Source organism: Ambystoma mexicanum, chromosome 5q (assembly GCF_040938575.1).
Source record: "Ambystoma mexicanum isolate Mex_15411 chromosome 5q, UKY_AmexF1_1, whole genome shotgun sequence".
NCBI lineage: Eukaryota > Metazoa > Chordata > Amphibia > Caudata > Ambystomatidae > Ambystoma > Ambystoma mexicanum.
The window spans coordinates 1067998767-1068018782 of record NC_090933.1 but is presented as its reverse complement, the minus strand read 5'-3'; positions in this window follow the sequence as shown (position 1 = coordinate 1068018782).

Genomic DNA, 20016 nt, shown 5'->3' with positions numbered 1-20016 from the left:
TATTGCAACGACATGCAAATACAGTGTGTGTGTGTAGTGGCCTTTGTCTCACCCACATGGGCAGTACCTTATCGAGATGCGTGTAGTACACTAGTGGGTTCCCCCACGTTCCACAAACGCGTAATTCAACGCTAATATTTAATACAAATTTTGTGTATGTGTTCTTCTTGCACTTAGCTTTCTCCCTGATTGTAACGTTAGCCTTCGCATACCACTTCCCGCTACACATATTTCATAGCACTAACCTCTGAAGCAAATTGTTTCACGTGTGTGTGTTCCTCTTTGGTTTTACCACAGCGCCAAATTAATGGGTAAAATGATAAATTGTAATAAAGATCAACTACTGAGACACATTTCTGTTATGTTTTTCAAATAGCCACATCATGCCTTTCTGCGATTGTCATCGATTCCAGATAACAACTGACGGGTTCTTTAATCAGCAGCTGCAGATACACATGAATCGCTGTATCGGAATGACGAACTTTTGGGATGATCGTCATGGTCGATATGCCCTTAAGTGGGACCAGCGATAAGGAGCAACCTGACATCGGTTATGGTGGCCTAGCGCCAAACTGAGGCCTAAGCCTTGCGATTCACGGTGCGCCCAATACGCTTCCTATACTCAAAAGGAACACTGCGTGACTCACGATAAACATTTGTGGATCGCAAACAAAGAGAAAAATTACCCATTTGCTGGAATATGGCAGTCGCTGGATGTTCTTGGAGCATTTATTGTGAAATAAAAGTACTTTACAAATTGTAAAGTTTTGCTATTTCTTTTAAAAGTATAGTTTTATATTCAAAATTGGGGTGCGCTGCGTTTTAAGATGATGTGTGTTGATATTCTGGGTTCTGCGCTAACTAACAGTAACGTCCTGGAGATAGGCGAGAATATCACTAGGTTTGGTGATGTCAGCCTCATGGGCAGGGCATATGAAGCAGTGCCGCTAGGGCAGTACATCCTGGAGATGCGGCAACGGATACGATTATCACAAGATGGCCACGCCCTGCTGCCTGATTTTGCATGTGTAAAAAAGAGGGAAAGTATGGTAAGGTGCATAGGAAATGTTTGTACGATGGGAGGGTGTTAGTCTTAGCAGTGCACGGTGGTGCCGCGAGTTATGGTTCCTTAGCTTACCATAACTGCCGAATTTCAGGGGTTTTTCAGTTTTACTTGGAAACATAACGTCCCTGTACCAATGTTTTTTCACTGAATTTCATAGGTTTTTTAGTAGCACAACTTAACAATAACGTCCCTTTAACAATGTTTTTTCATTGAATATATGTATATATATATATATATATATATATACATATATCAGTGTCCGATCAGGGACTTCACCAAAGTTAAACAAACAAAACAGATCCCATTACAAGGTCTCATTAGAACCCAAAGACTCAAATCCCGATTCATAAACCGTACTTGCACACGTACTCCTGCCACCATAGGAAGCGCACCACTACCAGCGACCCTAACTAAATCCTCCAAAAGGACCACCACAACCAAACAACAAACCATTGTCACAGGGGCCACCAACTCATGCACTTCTCCTTCAGCCCAAGCGCCACCTCTTCCTATGCACCTCAAAGCAGCCCTCATTAATGCACGGTCCATATCTGCTCATGCCACAGAGATACATGACTACATTATTGAGCAACAACTCGACCTACTTATAGTGACCGAAACCTGGCTCCATCAAGCCTCCGGACCTTAACTTTCTATTGCCATTCCATCGGATTACACCATCCTTAGGACGGACGGAATGAAGTCAGTAGGTGGGGGAGTAGCTATTATTGCTAAAACCCATCTCAAAATAAGAGCCTGCCCCATAGAGAACACAGACGGGTACGAAGTCCTGTTAGCCAAACTAGCTACGAACCACAAGACTACTATAAACATAATAACTATTTACAGAGCCCCTAATACTAAATCTCTGCCAGAATTAGACATACCCTTACTACTAACGCCATTCATTAAACCTAACACAAAATGCATAGTCCTTGGGGATTTGAACCTTGGATTTAATGATACCCAGGACCATAAAGCAGAAGCACTACACAGTGCACTCAAAGACATGGCATTCGCACAACTTGTGAACGCCTCCACCCCTACAAAAGGGAGAACACTAGATTGGATATTACCACTCAATACCACAGTATCCATAGATTCCATTAACATAGTACCCTGGTCAGACCATCACAGAATAAACTTCTCTATTCTGTGCAAAGAACCAGACCTACCTAAAACTATCATAGAGAAATCTTACGTAACTAGAAATTTCCATAAACTCTCAGTAGAAAGTCTCAAACCATTATTAGCTAGCACCCTTAATGACAAAAGGATCAATAATGAGAACCCCTGTGCCCTGGCTGATGCCTACCATAAATGCCTCACCAACACAATAGATACCCTAGCACCTTGTTGTGTCAACAAAACCAAACGTAAGGACAAAAAATCCTCCTTCTGGTTTAATGAGGAACTAGTTTCTCTTAGACGGATTAAACAATCGTTTGAACACCGGCTAAATAAAACCCACATCCCAGAAGCCTTGGAAGCATTCAACACTGCAAACAAAACTTATAAAGCAAACATCATTGCTCATAAAGCAGATGCCCTTAATACCAGAATCAGAAATGCCTCCTCTGAAAGAGTTGTTCACCATACTCAAGGAGTTGGAGAATCCTATCCCTATCATTAACCCGATCCAACCAAGTAAAGAATGGTGTACCACCATTCAAGATGCTCTTGCCACTAAAATCAAACTATTACAAAACAAAATTATCTCCAAAAGAAATCTCCTTTCCGATAAACACCCCACAACTAACCAAATCATCAAGCACATAGGAGATACTACTCCTTCCTTCAATTTTACCCCAGTCTCCCAAGATGTAGTACATAGTACTATAACTAAACTCAAAGCATCAAACTGTAAAGGAGACAACTTTCCATCACACCTAGTCAAACTAAGCGCCCCTACCCTCACTCCCATAAATACCAATTTTGTGAATGCCTTTTTCAACTCTAATCTGGTCCCAGTCAGCATCAAAGCAGCATGGGTCACCCCACTACTAAAAAAAACCACATTAGATCCACAAGCCACCACTAATTACAGGCCCATAACGACTGTCCCCTTCCTACTCAAAATCGTTGACAAAATAGCTTACAACCAAATACAAACCCACCTTGAACAAAATAATCTACTAGAAGCTAGGCAATCTGGCTTCAGGCCCAACCACAGCACTGAGACGGCCCTCTTGGACCTGAAAATCCAATTAGACACTATCAGGGACACAGGCAAACTAGCTACTCTACTGCTGTTGGACTTATCAGCAGCATTCGGTCTGGTGGACCACGACAAACTATGCAACACCCTAAAAAAAGACTTTAACTTTTCAAACAGCGCTGCACTCTGGATAAAATCCTTTTTAACGGACCGAACATCCAGAGTTGCCATCAGAAATTATGCAGCTGTCCCTATGGCAGTTCCCATTGGAGTCCCCCAGGGATCCTGTCTCTTACCTAGCCTTTACAATGCATATACCAAACTCCTATTCTCAGCCCTTGACGACATGGGTGTCATCTACACAAACGTTGCAGATGACACCCAGATCCTCATCCCCATTACAGGTGACTACACCCAAGACACCTATACCATTCATAAAGTATATGCCATAATACAAAATTGGATGGCCCTAAACAGCCTTTGCCTTAACGACGAGAAAACAGAGGTTCTCATCGTGGGCTCACAAAAAAGAATAAGCACCCTGCATACCGACTATTCACATATCAACATTGATGGCACACATATCCCAGTACTCAAACAAGTCAAAACTCTTGGGGTATATATAGATGCCAACATCACTATGCATAAACAAATATCAGCCCTCTCCTCCTCTACAGCATACACAGCTAAACTTATTGCACTCAGCGGGCAATTTCTTACTCCCACAAACTGCATTACTTTGGCTAGAGCGCTGATTCTAACGAAACTGGACTATTGCAACATCCTATTTTTAGGAACATCCAAAACTAACATTAATAAATTACAATTACTACAGAACAAAGCCCTTAGAGCGGCTCTGGGTGTAAAGAAATCCAAACATATATCCAACATCAGGAGAAAAAATCACTGGCTACCAACCAAACCAGAATCATTTTCAAAACACTTACAGGGTAATTCATAGAATTTCGCAGAAAAGTGTCGCAAGCGGCTGGCGCAGAGTGTCCGCGTGCGATTGACTGCGCCAGGCACGTGCGCTAAAACCGATTTCCGCGCACAGCGTATTCATGGATTTTAGGCTCCCAAACCAGCCGTGGCGCAGAGTATCGCAGCGACCCTGCAGCAGCGCCAGTAACGCCCCCAAGAACGCCCTCGCGCAAGGAAAAGCCATCAAAATCGCTAAATCATCGCAAAGGGCTGCGCTAACCCTGGACCAGTTTACAGGGCTGCCAAACAAGGAACGCAAAGCGGGTAACGTGCATATCAGGGGTACGCGTGAAGTTATACACGCGATTAGCCAGGGTACGTGTATTACAGGGGTACGCGGGAAGTTTAACACGCAATTGGCCAGGGTACGTGTATTACAGGGGTATGCGGGAAGTTTAACATGCGATTAGCCAGGGTACGTGCATTACAGGGGTACGCGGGAAGTTTAACACGCGATTAGCCAGGGTACGTGTATTACAGGGGTACGCGGGAAGTTTAACACGCGATTGGCCAGGGTACGTGTATTACAGGGGTATGCGGGAAGTTTAACATGCGATTAGCCAGGGTACGTGTATTACAGGGGTACGCGGGAAGTTTAACACGCGATTAGCCAGGGTACGTGTATTACAGGGGTACGCGGGAAGTTTAACACGCGATTGGCCAGGGTACGTGTATTACAGGGGTATGCGGGAAGTTTTACATGCGATTAGCCAGGGTACGTGTATTACAGGGGTACGCGGGAAGTTGAACACGAGATTGCCCAGGGTACGTGTATTACAGGGGTAGGCGGGAAGTTTCACACGCGATTAGCCAGGGCACGTGTATCACAGGGGTACGCGGGAATTATCATATGCGATTTGGCTGTGTACGTGTATTACAGGGGTACACGGGAAGTTTTACACGCGATTCGGCTGTGTACGTGTATTACAGGGATGCGATTTGGCCAGGTACGTGTATTACAGGGGTGCGCAGGAATTATCACACGCGATTTGGCTGGGTACGTGTATTACAGGGGTGCGTGGGAATCATCACACGCGATTTGGCTGGGTACGTGTATTACAGGGGTGCGTGGGAAGTCACACGCGATTAGGCTGGGTGGGTCCTCACAGGTGTTCCCTGTACACCCTCCACGGCCCCTGCAGGCAGCCTACAAAACAGGGGACTACCCTGCACACCTGCTCATGTCCCCCTGCACCCCCACCCCCCAGCAGTGCAGGGGCAGCCTCCACCAGGCCCCCACCCATGCCTCCCACCACCCCCAGCCCCAGCAGTGCAGGGGCAGCCTCCACCAGGCCCCCACCCATGTCTCCCACCACCCCCATCCCCCCGCCACCAGGGGCACCCTCCACCAGGCCCCCACCCATGTCTCCCACCACCCCCACCCCCCCCGCCACCAGGGGCAGCCTCCACCAGGCCCCCACTCATGTCTCCCACCACCCCCAGCCCCCACCATCCAGGGGCACCCTCCACCAGGCCCCCACTCATGTCTCCCACCACCCCCACCCTCCCGCCACCAGGGGCAGCCTCCACCAGGCCCCCACCCATGCCTCCCACCACCCCCACCCCCCCGCCACCAGGGGCAGCCTCCACCAGGCCCCCACTCATGTCTCCCACCACCCCCAGCCCCCACCATCCAGGGGCACCCTCCACCAGGCCCCCACTCATGTCTCCCACCACCCCCACCCTCCCGCCACCAGGGGCAGCCTCCACCAGGCCCCCACCCATGCCTCCCACCACCCCCACCCCCCCGCCACCAGGGGCAGCCTCCACCAGGCCCCCACTCATGTCTCCCACCACCCCCACCCTCCCGCCACCAGGGGCAGCCTCCACCAGGCCCCCACCCATGTCTCCCACCACCCCCACCCCCCCGCCACCAGGGGCAGCTTCCACCAGGCCCCCACCCATGCCTCCCACCACCCCCAACCCCCAGCAGTGCAGGGGCAGCCTCCACCAGGCCCCCACCCATGCCTCCCACCACCCCCACCCCCCAGCAGTGCAGGGGCAGCCTCCACCAGGCCCCCACCCATGTCTCCCACCACCCCCACGCCACCAGGGGCAGCCTCCACCAGGCCCCCACCCATGTCTCCCACCACCCCCACCCTCCCGCCACCAGGGGCAGCCTCCACCAGGCCCCCACCCATGCCTCCCACCACCCTCAACCCCCAGCAGTGCAGGGGCAGCCTCCACCAGGCCCCCACCCATGCCTCCCACCACCCCCAACCCCCAGCAGTGCAGGGGCAGCCTCCACCAGGCACCCACCCATGCCTCCCACCACCCCCACCCCCCAGCAGTGCAGGGGCAGCCTCCACCAGGCCCCCACCCATGTCTCCCACCACCCCCACCCTCCCGCCACCAGGGGCAGCCTCCACCAGGCCCCCACCCATGTCTCCCACCACCCCCAACCCCCCGCCACCAGGGGCAGCCTCCACCAGGCCCCCACCCATGCCTCCCACCACCCCCAACCCCCAGCAGTGCAGGGGCAGCCTCCACCAGGCCCCCACCCATGCCTCCCACCACCCCCACCCCCCAGCAGTGCAGGGGCAGCCTCCACCAGGCCCCCACCCATGTCTCCCACCACCCCCACCCTCCTGCCACCAGGGGCAGCCTCCACCAGGCCCCCACCCATGTCTCCCACCACCCCCACCCTCCCCCGCCACCAGGGGCAGCCTCCACCAGGCCCCCACCCATGCCTCCCACCACCCCCAACCCCCAGCAGTGCAGGGGCAGCCTCCACCAGGCCCCCACCCATGTCTCCCACCACCCCCACCCTCCCGCCACCAGGGGCAGCCTCCACCAGGCCCCCACCAATGCCTCCCACCACCCCCAACCCCCAGCAGTGCAGGGGCAGCCTCCACCAGGCCCCCACCCATGTCTCCCACCACCCCCACCCCCCTGCCACCAGGGGCACCCTCCACCAGGCCCCCACCCATGTCTCCCACCACCCCCACCCCCCCCACCACCAGGGGCAGCCTCCACCAGGCCCCCACCCATGTCTCCCACCACCCCCACCAGTGCAGGGGCACCCTCCACCAGGCCCCCACCCATGTCTCCCAACACCCCCACCCACCAGCACTGTGGGGCACGTGGCCAGCAGGCAGTCAGGCAGCAGCAGGTGGGAGCGTGCACAGGGCTCTGGGGGGCAGTAATTTGGCCTCCTGGCCAGGAGCGTGGTCTCTCGTGTGTGAACGCGTGGACAGCCTGATAGGGAGTGAAATCCCACACGTCAGCAAAGGCCCTTAGCGCGTAAACCCGTCAACAGCATATGCGCGCCTATAGTCACCTGCACGTGCAGGAAATTGTTGCGTGACACGTCCCAGTGTCAAAGCGTGTGATTGGTGAAAATGGATCTACACGCAGAAGTGACAAAGCGTGTGATTGGTGAAAATGGATCTACACGCAGAAGTGACAAAGCGTGTGATTGGTGAAAATGGATCTACACGCAGAAGTGACAAAGCATGTGATTGGTGAAAATGGATCTACACGCAGGAGTGACAAAGCGTGTGATTGGTGAACGTACACGCCGCGTAAGTGACGCTGTACGTGTGGGCCAGTATATAAGGTACATGTAGAACACCATTTCCTTGTACGTGCTTTTCGTGGAGAGCGAGTGGGTGAATTCTGTACTTCTTGTCGTTTCACACGCGATTTACTTCACAGCGTTTCCAGTTCGTATTCCCTGTTACCTCTGACAGCTTTTTCTCTTTTTTCTCTTTTACTGGTTTACCTGGGCCTGTTCCCTCAAACAGTGTCCCCTTCTACTGTTGTCCTGTCTTCTCAGACAGCGTACACATCTTCTTTTGGCGGGGGTTTAGCCAGCCAAACGTGCTCATTTTTCACGCTCTTTTACCTGGCAGACGGTGAGTCACGCACGTATCCAACTTCTGTGCTTGCCCCGTGTGTAGCCTACCCCTTCAGAGGTCATTCTAGGCTGCGTGTGACACGAATACGTTGATTCTTGTGTTACTGGGTGCCACAGCGTAGTGCAGGTTTTTCTTTCTGCACACGTGGTCTAGGAGGGGTTGCGTGCACGTCATCTCCCTTTTTTGGGCCTCCTGTGCGTTGCGTGACCCGTCATCTTTCCCCAGGGGTTACAATCAGCCGTGCTAGAGCACTAGGGTACAATTACCATCTGGTACCCAACCCCTTTGACCCCCAATTGCCCAGGACAATTGTCTACAGCCACTCCCATACGCACATTAATATCAGTGCCATGGCTGGGAGGCGAGGATTCCGTAAGGGTGGCAAAGGTGGAAGAGCCACAAGTGGTGGCCGTGGTGGATCCGGTAGGGGACATGGTCGTAACTTGCAGGGTGAGCCTGTCCCCCCATGTGTGGAGGACCAGTCAAGGGCACCCATCATCCCCCCCCCCTCCCCCCCTCCCGTTGAGGCTGAAGTGGCTGACACCATCCATGCTCAGCCCTTGTTGGACCAGCCCATTGTGGCACCAGACCTGGCTGACTCCATGGCTGACTTCCAGGTCAGCAGGGCTACGACACGTGCGCTGGTGCACGTTGATGCCATCATGCCACGTGGATCTGGGGCAGCAAGGTCATCTGCTGCACCAAGGAGGCAGGGCGGAGAGGCTGCAGGGGCAGCTGCGGCTCCATCCACCCCAGCCCTCACACACCCAGCCAGGACAGTGTCAGTCCTAGTCCATGCTGCTGACATTCCCCCTGACACCATCACACTAGAGCCAATGCCTGCACCAACTCCCATGCTGAGTGTGCAATCCCACACTCCTGATACAGAGTCCACCAGGGCTCCTGCCCCTAGTGTCCAGAGCGGCGCAGGACACTCAGGATCACCACCACCTTCCAAGCGCAAGAGGAAGAGTGCTCGTCCGGCACAGGCTGATGCCCCAGACACGGCTACACAGTCCGGCCCGTCCAGGAAGCCCAGCTTCACGGATGACGAACTGAATGCACTTGTCGAGTATGTGTCCGGACATGACAACGAGATGGTCATTGTTGCAGGATCCAAGACCACACCTGCACAACGCCAGGCACACTGGCAGACCGTTGCGGACATCGTAAGTGCCCTTGGAATCGTGAGGCGCACAGCCAATGATTGCTATAAGCGCTGGAATGACCTAAATCGCAGGGCAAAGAGTAAGCTGGCCTCAAGTCATGCCGCAACTCTAGTGACTGGAGGTGGGTCTCCAGTAGTAGACATGGAACTCACTCCACATGAGTCAGTCGCTGGGACCTACGTCACGGAGGAACAGATCCAAGGTGTGGGAGATCTGGCTGATTACGAGGCATTGTCCGGTGAGTGCACATGCATGTGTGTGTCATCCATGTGCATGGTGTGTGTGTGAGGGCTTCTGTTCGGGTGCCAGGTGAGAGTGTGTGCGCCTGAGTCGTATGGGTCAGCCATGTGCTTCATGCAATCCTTCCTGCGCAGCTGCATTTGGCCATAGCAGTATCCCTTCTGCCAACAGTAGACATCTAGCACAACTGCACGCCAGTTGCCCTTGAAGTGTCACCTTGACACAACATATTTGCTTCTTTTTCACTGTTCATTCAGTCAGTTTGTTTGCATTCCACCACTTTCACTAGGCATGTCGCTGTCCACTAGTCACATGTCTGACATGGGTATGGTAAAGTGGAGTGACTTTGTTACCTGGATATCATTTGTACACACATGTCCCTGTGCAATTTGACCATTTCAGACTGGCAGCTCCAGGTGAAAAATCTGACCTGTTAGAATTAGAAAAGCTATTACATGCGGGAACTGGACTGAATGAATAGGTGCTGCCCTCCTCTCCATCTTCACTCAATAGCAATGGTACATGCCATCTGTGTGATGGCATGTGTGTTTCACCTGCCAATCACAGGCCAATGTGTGATGCCACTGCCAGGCAGCATGCAGAAAATGTGTTCATCTTCCATCTTGGTGTCATCAATGTGTGCCATTTGCCTGCACTTCATACGCAGTGAGGGTGCATGCATGGGAGGGTTTTAGTCATGTGGGACATGTGTCAATCAAGTACTGGTTCTCTTGCTTCTCAGCCCTCAATGTGTGCCATGGTGCTAATGCCTGTTTCCATTTCTTTGTTTACATGTCTTTGCAGGGGAAGACGCACCTGATACTGCTGGGGTTGTGGAAATGGCGCAGACCCAGGAGGTGTCCCAGGGCCGACCAACCACCAGTGAGGGATGTGGTGTGGTGGTGGGGGAGAACCCACAAGTGCTGCAGGTCGTGCTCTCAAGGGGTGTCTCTGGCTGCACCTCCCCCGAGCTGTACTCAGGTGTTGATTCGGATGAGACCTACGTGCCGTTGCAGGTGAGTGTTCCAGGGAGGGATTCTGTTCTGTCTCACCCACCTGCACCAGGGTCAGTACCCTCCATGGGGATGTCAGTGTTGGCAGCTACGCCTTCGGTGGTTACGGATGCAGGGTCACACTCCGCGACATCTGATCCTGTTCCTGGGCCAGCAGATCAGAGGGGGAATGCAGTCCTGCAGCCTCAGGCAGTGCCGGCACAGCAAGGCGCAGTTCGCCTTGCCCCAGACAGGTGTGGTGCCCGCCGACGTGGTGGCCGTACGCCACCCAGCAATACCGCATGGGAGCAATCCATTTACGGTATGGCTACCCAACAGGCTGCATCATCCGAGATGATGGCTCAGGCCATGGATAGGGTGGCCACTTCCATTGTCCCCCCAGAAAGGCTGATGGAGCGACTAGAGCAGGCAACCGACTCCATCTGCCAGTCACACAGGGAGGACATGTTGGGGTCCAACAGGGACAGGCGGGCGGCACTGGCGACTCTGCAGGAGGCCATCTCCATTGAGTCCCAGGGCCACAGGGAAGCCCTGAGGCAGGAGCTCCTACACCTCAGGACGACTCTTGTTGAGCTTGAGGCTTCAACACACCAAAGGACAGAACAGCAGCTGGAGCGTCTCACCCGTACGCTCTCAGCTGAGATGCAGGCAACGAGGGCGGAGGTCCGGGCATCCCGTGAGTTGTTGCATGGGGACCTCCGCACACTCATCCTCCAGAACCAGACCTACCACACCCGCATGCTTGCAGCCATGGAGGAGCAGACTAGGGCCTTGCGTGGGCTGCCTCCCATAGTGCAACCACCTCCGGATGCAGCTGCACAGGGTGATAATAGCGACAGCAGTGATACTCCCACAATAGGGTAGCCGTGTGGGCCATGAGCCCATGGAGGTGTTTTATCTTCCCAGGATCCACGCAGGTGGGTTTTGGTGTGCATCCTGTCCTCGGACCTCCTGGGTGACCTCCCCAACCCCCCCGGGCCCATCAATGGCCATTTTTGATTGTTTCTTATTTTAATTTTTATTTTGATTTCTTTTATTCCCAATTTTTTTGGGACGATCTGTTGGCTTCGATCTGTTGGCTTCGATCTGTTGGCTTCGATCTGTTGGCTACCGTGGTTCCTGTGGGCATACGCTGCATTGTGGCTGGGCACATGCAGGCTTGTAATGTATTTGGTTCAGATGCTTGGGTTTGAGTCACACACACCCCTCCTGCTTCCCGTTTCCATGGGCTTGCAAAGGGTGTGCCCAAGTGACAGTGAATTACACAGTGACGTTGGACTCCCATGAGCTGTGTGGCCAGTCTGTAGTCAATACTGTGTATACATTCATAGTGCATATTGCTGTTGTGTTGTACACTGCATGTTGCATTGATGTGTAACTCTTCTTCTGTGTCTACCTCCCAATTTGCAGGTCCCTTCCTCAAGTCCACACAAGGACCTCTAGTCTGGAGATGGGGACCATGTTGGCAGCAGTGCACCTACAACTCTACATGGCGCCAACACTGCACAGTTGGTAGTGGTGGGAGTGCAGGCATTTCCAGGTGGTGAGACTACTAATATGTAACATTTGTGATGTCATGTTAATGGTACTACGTGCTCAAGTATGTTGTTGGTCCGGCATTGCTGTGAGCATTTGAGGTGTTGCAGGTTTCTAATAGTGCCACTGTACATAGTGAGAGTGATGTCATGTTGTGGGGATTACTTTGTTTACCTGCAATTAGCATGACATGGCACGGTGTGTCGTGTGGCAGTGCTGGGGTTGGGTTGGCTGACATGGCACTGTCCTCTTGTTGCATTTTGCAAGTGGGTATTCATTTTAGCTGCTTCAATGTGTAACTTCACAAAACTGCATTGGTGGTGTCTGTGTGGGTAGGGATGCACACATTGTGACACTTCCAGGTGAACAATCTCAGGCTGACATGGTATTCCCGGTTCATTCTCCAGACATTCAGGATCAGTGTCAGGTTGAGTCATCATTGATTGTCAGATGGAATGTGCCAGGGCAGTGTGCACTCCACAGGGGTGTGATTTCTATGTGAAGTAATTAGCCACTAGCTGTGTACGGGCTGCCTCCCCCCGTGCCCTTTCCCCTCCCATGCGCAGCGGCTGTGCATGTGGTTGGGGATGTGGGGCCACCACCATGTCCACGGCCAGGCCCCGGCGTGTTGCAACGTTGTGCAGGACACATGCTGCCACTATGATCCTGCACACTACTGGGGGAGCGTATAACAGCTGCCCGCCAGAACGGTCAAGGGAGCAAAAGCGTGACTTTAGCACTCCGAATGTGCGCTCCACTATGCCCCTGGTTGTAATGTGGGCTGTGTTATATCTTACCTGGGGTGGCGTGGTGGGGTTCCGAATTGGCGTCATCATGTGGGGGCTGAGAGGGTAGGCACTGTCCCCTGTGGAGGTGGGGATTGGTATCATTGGTGAGGTTGTGACCTTGCTCAGTATCCAACATGCATGCATGTGCAGTGGCATACATACTCACCAAGCAGCCATGAATCGCCATGCCGCCCAGCTTCTAGGTCCCGGCTTAGGGTGGACATTCGGTAAATGAAGCTGTCGTGGGTGGAGCCGGGATAGTTGGCATATACTGAGGTGATGATTCCCTTGGCATTACATGCTACCTGCACGTTGATGGAATGCCAGTGCTTGCGGTTCCTATAGATGTGCTCAGATGCCCTTGGGGGACGTAGAGCCACATGGGTGCAGTCGATGGCACCTAGCACTTTGGGGAATCGTGCCACTGCGTAAAAATCCAGGGCGGCAGCATGCCTTTCTGCAGGTGTTCTGGGCAGGTATATGTGCCTGCGGACTGATGGGCGTGCAGTCATGATGTTCAAGACCTGGTGTAGGCAGCGTGACTGGGTGGCCTGTGACACCCCACCCACTATGGCACTTGTCCGCTGAAATGATCCAGTGGCTAAGAAGTGCAGTACATTGAGGACCTTCTCCAGGGGGCTGAGTACTTGGGAGCACAGGGTGGGTGATGTGAGGTCATCCTCCCACTCAGTCACCAGGTCCAGTATGATGTGTGGTGGAAACCTGTACCTCCCATACACCTGGTCATCAGGCATCCCGAAAAGGCTGGTTCTGGGTGTGAATATTCTGGCCCTGACTATCCTCCTCCTCCTCCTTTGGTAGCCCACTGCCACTGCTGCTAGGAACGGTATGTTCATCCTGGCGTCTGAGCTTGTTATTGTTAAAGTCCGCAATTTTATGCTTTGCGCGTGTTCTAGGCGAGCGTGTGACCCGCGCACCCCTGGAATCCAGTTCCCAGTCCAATAGCGTGTGGAAATTCACACGCACCACGGGATACAGCGTGTGACCCGCGCACCCCTGGAATCCAGTTCCCAGTCCAATAGCGTGTGGAAATTCACACGCACCACGGGATACAGCGTGTGACCCGGGCACCCCTGGAATCCAGTTCCCAGTCCAATAGCGTGTGGAAATTCACACGCACCACGGGATACAGCGTGTGACCCGGGCACCCCTGGAATCCAGTTCCCAGTCCAATAGCGAGTGGAAATTCACACGCACCACGGGATACAGCGTGTGCCCGGGCACCCCTGGAATCCAGTTCCCAGTCCAATAGCGTGTGGAAATTCACACGCACCACGGGATACAGCGTGTGACCCGCGCACCCCTGGAATCCAGTTCCCAGTCCAATAGCGTGTGGAAATTCACACGCACCACGGGATACAGCGTGTGACCCTCGCACCCCTGGAATCCAGTTCCCAGTCCAATAGCGTGTGGAAATTCACACGCACCACGGGATTCAGCGTGTGACCCGCGCACCCCTGGAATCCAGTTCCCAGTCCAATAGCGTGTGGAAATTCACACGCACCACGGGATACAGCGTGTGACCCGCGCACCCCTGGAATCCAGTTCCCAGTCCAATAGCGTGTGGAAATTCACACGCACCACGGGATACAGGTTCGCTGACGTACTTGCGTGTGTAAGTGGCCGCGCACCCATTAAATACACGTACATAGGCCAATCGCGTGTACGCGCACTTTTGTCCAATTACACGCGATGACACTCTGACGTGCAGTATCTCCACGTGTGCCCTGTCATCACGTGCTGAGTGGGGAACACCCGTGCGGGTCACGTCACAGACGCGCTTACGCGCTGAGGGACTCTGGTCCAATAGAATCGCGTATGCGTGCTGACGCGCTTACGCGCTAAGGGCCTTTCCTCGGATTTCACGCTGACGTGCAGGATATTCACGTGCCAAATCACTCCGTATCAAGCTGGCCACGCGAAAACACACGGAAGCCCACGCTCCTGCCCAGAAGGCCGAGTTACTGCCCCCCAGTGCCCCGAGCAGCCTCCCACGTGCCATCTGCTGCTGCCTGCCTGCCTGCCTGCCTGCTGCCACCGTGCCCTGCAATTTGGTGCCTGCACATCAGCCATCTGCAGGGGTCCAGTTGCTGTGTCCACCCCTGCTGGAACTGAAGACTCCCGACTGGGATTACATCGCTCCACAGCCCAGCCCCAGGACCCAGTTGCCCACCCACACCTACCTCTGGGGTTGCCATGTCGGGCACTTCCACATCTGGCACCAGTGGCAACCCCAGGCCAGAGGGGCAGAGGGGCACCAGCTTCACTGTCACCGAAGTTGGTGTCCTGGTGGAGCATGTCCTGGGGCAGTATGATGCCCTCTTTGGATCGTCCCGCGCCAGCAAAGAAGGACGGCAGAGGATCTGGGCCGACTGTGTGGTTGCCATCAACGCGGAGGGGGTGGCAACCCGCGACGTCCTGAAGATCAAGAAGCGCTGGGAGGACTTGAGGTCCAGGACCCTTGTGAAGGCCCGGCGCCTCGTGGAGGGGGGCCGGGGCCGCATGAGTTCCATCCAGATGAGGGTCCTGGAACGCGTACGCCCAGCGCTCCACGCCCAGATCCTTGAGAGGGAGGCCCGTCTGGAGTTGAGCGGTAAGTGTCCATGCATTACTGTGTGAGACAGGGCATGTTGCGGTATGCTGGTTCTATGATACTTGCCTCTATGTGTGCCATAGGCCATGTATGCATGTATGTGTGCAGGGACATCATGGTAATGCATGTGCGACCAGTGATGTGTGATGCACATGGTTGTTGCATGTGTTGAAATGCCGCATGGGGAGCCCTATTCAGATATTGAACATGAGAGCATGCCAGTCTCTGTACCTGGACATGGGTGGGGGTGAGGGATGGGTGCTGATGCCAGCTACATATATGGTAGCCATGTCTGTGTGCCTGACCTGCGTGTCTGTGACTTGTGCATGCCATGGATGCATGACACATGTGTGTGACAATGCAGAGATTCAGTAAAGCAGCCAAATTACCCTTGTATCTGCTGTGTTTGGTGTGTTTGGGGCCAGATGGATGTGACTGAGGTGAAGTGTGTGCATGTGATGGGCATGAGCCATGATGCATGTGAGTTACATATCATTGAATGTTTCAAGAGTCCATTGGACATGCATGGAAATGTCCATGGCATGCACCATGCCTGTTACTGTGTGTGTTTTGCCTGGACTGACCCATGTGTTGTGGAGGGACATGATGGAAGTGTACTTTGACAGTGGTGCTCACCTGCTATTGCTTCCTGTCTAGGGGACCATTGTACAGTGCCCTGATGCTTGTGTTCTTTGTCTCCCTCTACGCAGCGGCTAGTGAAGAAGAGGGCGGAGACGGCGCTGTGGAGCAAGGCGGCGGGGATGCCCCCACGGCTGCAGCGGAAGGGGTGGGTGAGCCCCCACAGGGGCCTGCTACGGTGGGAGACGGTGAGGAGCCATCCAGGTTGGTGGTTTGCACAGAGGAGGAGGAGGCCGCCACTGGGGCACACATGGGGCCTGGTGGGGGCATCCCTGCTGGTGCAAGTGGTGCAGTCCAGGGCCAGGGGCAGGAGGCAGCACAGGTCACCGTGGAGGGGCCTGTGCATGTCGCTGTCCCTGACCCTGTGAGTGCACCACCATGCACCAGCAGGGATGCCCCGTCCCAGGCCTGTCCGCAGGTAGAGGGGATGTCCATGTCACCTGACTCCCCTCCACCTGCGGACGTGGGAACCCCTGGCCGTGCGGAGAAGGTCCTGATTGGGGTCGCGATGCGCACGGCTGTGATTCGTGATGCCGTGCGTGCTTCCCGGGAGGAGCACGCACGTCATCACGAAGTGCACCGTGCCGACGTGGCCCAATTGGGATCGGCCATGTTCGGGGGTTTCCTGCATGTGTTGGCCAATGTGGCGGCCCTCTCCTCCTCTGTGCAGGCTATCCACCAGTCGTTCTCCTTGCCGTCTTCCAGCCCAGATGCCACCAGGGCCCCCTGTGGACCTGCCCCGACCAATGCAGCCAGCTCGGTGGGGATCCCATCCCTGCCACAGTCGGGAGTCAGAGATCCAGCAGGGGTGGACACCAGAGCAACTGGACCCCAGCAGATGGATGATGTGACGGCATCATCGGGCAGGGCACGTGCACGACGGCGTCGGTGGTTTCCATCAGCCTGGATGCCTTCGTGCTGGCACAGGCAGTTGCGTCGGAGGCAGCAGCAGGCTCAACGTGGGAGGCATCATGGCTCGGGGCCATCAACATCAGGGGTGCAGGCATCGGCCGGAGGGCAGGAGAACCCTGGAATGGGAGTGGCTTCCGTGTGGGACAGGTTGTGCCAGTGGATAGGTGCGGAGCAGCAGCGTGCAGAGGAGGAACGGCTCACGATGGTCAGGGCAGAGGACTCCATGCGGAGGGCGCTGAGGCGGGCTGAGTGCCTCGAGGGTCTTCGCAGGGAGTTTGAGCTTGACACTGCGTTATCCCTGCGGGACCTCGGGGCCAGGGAACATGCCCGCCTCCAAGCCATTGACCAGGAGTTCGATTATGCCCTGGCCCATGACAACAACCAGTGAGCCGTCCGAATAGCCCGCTGCCTTTGTATATAGTTGTATAGTTAGGGTTAGGTTTCCTTTGTTTTTTTGATTTTTTTTTGGTTGCGATTGGACAATGCACCACTTTTTTGTACATAGTTCACTTTTTAGTTAGTAGTCAGTTAGGTTTAATTTGGTAGGGCTCATGGACCCAGGATGATCTTCTTCATTGGCTTATTTTAATTTTTCAGATTATTTTCTTGGACATTCATCTTGTTTTGTTTGATTTGCTTTGTATTTTTTCTTATTTCATTTCCATTCTACTTGCTGTTAAATACATATTATGTTTTTAATCTTCAATGTGTCGTATCATCTCATTGCTTTCAGGCATGTCATGTTGGGTGTTTTGTCATTCACTTGCAGCCATTGTGTGTGACAGACATGTGTTAAATTGCATTATTTAAATTGGGGGTGTAACATGTAATTGCCTTTGATATGTGGGTGGGTGTGATAGTTGGTTGGGCCTTTTGGCAGGGGAGGATGGGCATTACGGACATGATTGGGGAATGTTGGGACCCAGGTGCAGGGGGGCATGGATTGGACATGGGTGGGGGCCTGCTGGCAGGTGCCCCACAGTGCTGGGGGGGTGGGGGTGGTGGTAGACATGAGTGGGGGCCTGGTGGAGGATGACCCTGCACTGCTGGGGTGTGGGGGTGGTGGGTGACATGAGTGGGGGCCTGGTGGAGGGTGCCCCTGGTGGCTGGGGGGTGGGGGTGGTGGTAGACATGAGTGGGGGCCTGGTGGAGGGTGACCCTGCACTGCTGGGGTGTGGGGGTGGTGGGTGACATGAGTGGGGGCCTGGTGGAGGGTGACCCTGCACTGCTGGGGTGTGGGGGTGGTGGGTGACATGAGTGGGGGCCTGGTGGAGGGTGCCCCTGGTGGCTGGGGGGTGGGGGTGGTGGTAGACATGAGTGGGGGCCTGGTGGAGGGTGACCCTGCACTGCTGGGGTGTGGGGGTGGTGGGTGACATGAGTGGGGGCCTGGTGGAGGGTGACCCTGCACTGCTGGGGTGTGGGGGTGGTGGGTGACATGAGTGGGGGCCTGGTGGAGGGTGACCCTGCACTGCTGGGGTGTGGGGGTGGTGGGAGACATGAGTGGGGGCCTGGTGGAGGCTGACCCTGGTGGCTGGGGGGTGGGGGTGGTGGTAGACATGAGTGGGGGCCAGGTGGAGGGTGCCCCTGGTGGCTGGGGGGTGGGGGTGGTGGGAGACATGAGTGGGGGCCTGGTGGAGGCTGACCCTGGTGGCTGGGGGGTGGGGGTGGTGGTAGACATGAGTGGGGGCCTGGTGGAGGGTGACCCTGCACTGCTGGGGTGTGGGGGTGGTGGGTGACATGAGTGGGGGCCTGGTGGAGGGTGCCCCTGGTGGCTGGGGGGTGGGGGTGGTGGTAGACATGAGTGGGGGCCTGGTGGAGGGTGACCCTGCACTGCTGGGGTGTGGGGGTGGTGGGTGACATGAGTGGGTGCCTGGTGGAGGGTGACCCTGCACTGCTGGGGTGTGGGGGTGGTGGGTGACATGAGTGGGGGCCTGGTGGAGGGTGACCCTGCACTGCTGGGGTGTGGGGGTGGTGGGAGACATGAGTGGGGGCCTGGTGGAGGCTGACCCTGGTGGCTGGGGGGTGGGGGTGGTGGTAGACATGGGTGGGGGCCTGGTGGAGGGTGCCCCTGGTGGCTGGGGGGTGGGGGTGGTGGGAGACATGATTGGGGGCCTGGTGGAGGCTGACCCTGGTGGCTGGGGGGTGGGGGTGGTGGTAGACATGAGTGGGGGCCTGGTGGAGGGTGACCCTGCACTGCTGGGGTGTGGGGGTGGTGGGTGACAAGAGTGGGGGCCTGGTGGAGGGTGCCCCTGGTGGCTGGGGGGTGGGGGTGGTGGTAGACATGAGTGGGGGCCTGGTGGAGGGTGACCCTGCACTGCTGGGGTGTGGGGGTGGTGGGTGACATGAGTGGGGGCCTGGTGGAGGGTGCCCCTGGTGGCTGGGGGGTGGGGGTGGTGGTAGACATGAGTGGGGGCCTGGTGGAGGGTGACCCTGCACTGCTGGGGTGTGGGGGTGGTGGGTGACATGAGTGGGGGCCTGGTGGAGGGTGACCCTGCACTGCTGGGGTGTGGGGGTGGTGGGTGACATGAGTGGGGGCCTGGTGGAGGGTGACCCTGCACTGCTGGGGTGTGGGGGTGGTGGGAGACATGAGTGGGGGCCTGGTGGAGGCTGACCCTGGTGGCTGGGGGGTGGGGGTGGTGGTAGACATGAGTGGGGGCCTGGTGGAGGGTGCCCCTGGTGGCTGGGGGGTGGGGGTGGTGGGAGACATGAGTGGGGGCCTGGTGGAGGCTGACCCTGGTGGCTGGGGGGTGGGGGTGGTGGGAGACATGAGTTGGACATGGGTGGGGGCCTGCTGGCAGGTGCCCCACAGTGCTGGGGGGTGGGGGTGGTGGGGGACATGAGTTGGACATGGGTGGGGGCCTGCTGGCAGGTGCCCCACAGTGCTGGGGGGTGGGGGTGCAAGGGGACATGAGTTGGTGTTCATTAGTTCAAGGAGACATGTGCCTTTGCTGGGGGGCATGCCCATGGTGGGTGGGCTGCCTGCGGGACATGACCAGGGATGCAGGGTAGTCCCCTGTGGTGTGGGCTGCCTGCAGGG